At 40.9% G+C, this 2,189-nt stretch overlaps 1 protein-coding gene across 1 annotated transcript in view; it reads right to left on the reverse strand.

Moving 5' to 3' along the window:
* The window catches only part of csdc2a (cold shock domain containing C2, RNA binding a), a 10,042-nt gene extending 8,150 nt beyond the window's left edge, over nt 1–1,892 (reverse strand). The window contains exon 1 of the mRNA XM_014028454.1: nt 1,653–1,892. The gene's annotated coding sequence lies outside the window, so the exon portion shown is untranslated. The remainder of the gene's footprint in view (nt 1–1,652) is intronic.
* Between the last annotated feature and the right edge of the window lie 297 nt (nt 1,893–2,189).

Raw genomic sequence — 2,189 nt, forward strand, 5'->3', positions numbered from 1 at the left:
GCGCAGAAACGTGCGTGCGCACGGTTTTATAAATCTGAATTTTTTTTTTTTTTGGCGTACGCCATTTCCGCCTTTTGGTCGTACGTTCACTTTTAGTATGGTTTCCATGGGTTTCCATACAATCCTTTATAAATGAGACCCCTGGACTGGAGGAAGCCGGGAAGCAGGTCATTGTAGGAGCAAAGACAGAGAAAAGGGCCAGGACCAGTTCTGTGTGTGAAACCAGGACACTGAGGACATCAGCATGAGACACACGTCAGCCCCTGCACCCTCACTGACACTCTGTTCCAACTTCACACTAAAGAAATTCCTGTGACAACGCAGCTGACTGAACGCTGAAATTTACTGAAGCTGAAACAGTTCTGACAGCTAAAAAAAAGTGGAATACAAGCTAAAAGATAAAAGTGGCAAAACACTTAATTAAATCAGATAAAAGCCAGCTAGAAGATAAATGTAACAAAGCCGACTAACTAAAGACTATTTGTAGTAAAATGCTAACTGAAAGCAAAAAAGTGTTAGCTAAGAGCTAAAAGTAGCAAAGGCTAATAAATTTAAGCAAAAAGGGTAGCTAAAATCAAAAGTAAAAACTGACATTTAATAGCAGAGTGTGTGTGTGTGGGGGGGGTTTAACTGAGTGGCAAAACCTAGCTAAATGTTATATGTCACAAAAGGCTAAATAAAACGTAGCAGACTGGTAGTACAAAGCTAAAAGTAGAAGATGAAAAACCTGTAGCTAAAGGACAAAATGGTAGCACAAAGCTAAAGCAGGTGGAAAGTCAAAGTAAAAAATGGCTAAAGGTTAAAAGTAGCAAAATACTAGCTAGCTAAAGGCCGCAATAGGATAACTAGGAGCCAGAAGTACCAAAATAGTGGGTAAAAGCTAAAATCAGCAAAACACTGAATGTAGCAAAAGGCTAGCTAAAAGAAGCAGAATGGTAGCATAAAAGAGGTATGACAAGCTAAATACTAAAAGTAATATCATGGTAAAATAGGATAGTGGTAGCTAGTGTGGCTAAAAAAAAGCTAAAGTGTTTCTAAAAGCTACAAGAACAGCTGAAAGCTAAAAAGTAGCATGAGAGGACAAAAACAGCAAGTAGCTGAAGTAAATAAAAAATCAATGGTTTTGAAGGCATTAATATCATGTTACTTCTATAAAAGAAATATCTGTGAATAAAGTGAAATATTGTTTAAAAGTGTAAGAGTTACAAAAACCAAAAGCTGCAGAACATGAGAAAGCTGAACACTGTGATAGTTAATAAAATTAACTAAATAAACAAAGCCTGCAGAGCTACAAATAAGACCGTACAGGACAATAAAAGACAGGAAATATTTATTGTCTTTTCATGAACCAAGCAGCTTGTTTCTGTTTGAATCTGTCAGAGAGAAGATGAGCAAAGACTAAATAATTCATCAGTTCTTCAGGCGGTTTGTTTCCAGAACATTCTCCCACTGAGGCAGCTGAAAAGACAGGATGTGGACAAAAACCTCTTTTATGAAAGAAAACCCCTCACAACAACAACAACAACAAGGGCTGATTATTCAACCAGCTGAAGYTTTTCACATCAGACATTAGATGTAAACACATTAAAAAGATGACCAAGGCCTGSTGGATTGAAAAGACAGAGGCTCGGATCGGTCAGGAGATAACTCACCGTGAAACCACCGATCAGCTGCYGTCAGATGAGCCCAGTTAGATCCGGGGAAATGTCAGCGAACACGCGCTGAATCCGTCCGGAACTCCGTGTGGATGCGGCGGCATCAGAGACAGGAGGATGGGGCGGAGGTGCAGGAAGGAGGACAGAGGGAGGAGGAGGAGGTCCAAACAGCAGCAGACTTCAGAGGACCACAGGGACCTCTTTGTTATCAGCGCAGACACGGGGGGAGGGGGGGGGGGTCATTTATCAGACCAGAGGTTTAAGACCAGGCTGACGTGACGTCACAGGGGAATAATGGTCTTTTTTTTTAGGTGAATATTTTTTGTAACTATGTTTAACAGCTTGAGAATGATGACACCGATGACGGTATGATCTACATCCTCATCAACTGGCGGCCTGCGGGCCACTTCCGGTTCACATGGGGAAAAACGAGGGCCAGTAGAGCAGTATCAATAGCTATGTTGCAGCTTGAAGACATCAGTCGACGAATGGAGTAGTTTTTATCCAAACATTTATTTTCTTTTAGCTCCACAC

This window comes from Austrofundulus limnaeus, unplaced genomic scaffold, assembly GCF_001266775.1.
Source record: "Austrofundulus limnaeus strain Quisiro unplaced genomic scaffold, Austrofundulus_limnaeus-1.0 Scaffold5, whole genome shotgun sequence".
Classification (NCBI taxonomy): domain Eukaryota; kingdom Metazoa; phylum Chordata; class Actinopteri; order Cyprinodontiformes; family Rivulidae; genus Austrofundulus; species Austrofundulus limnaeus.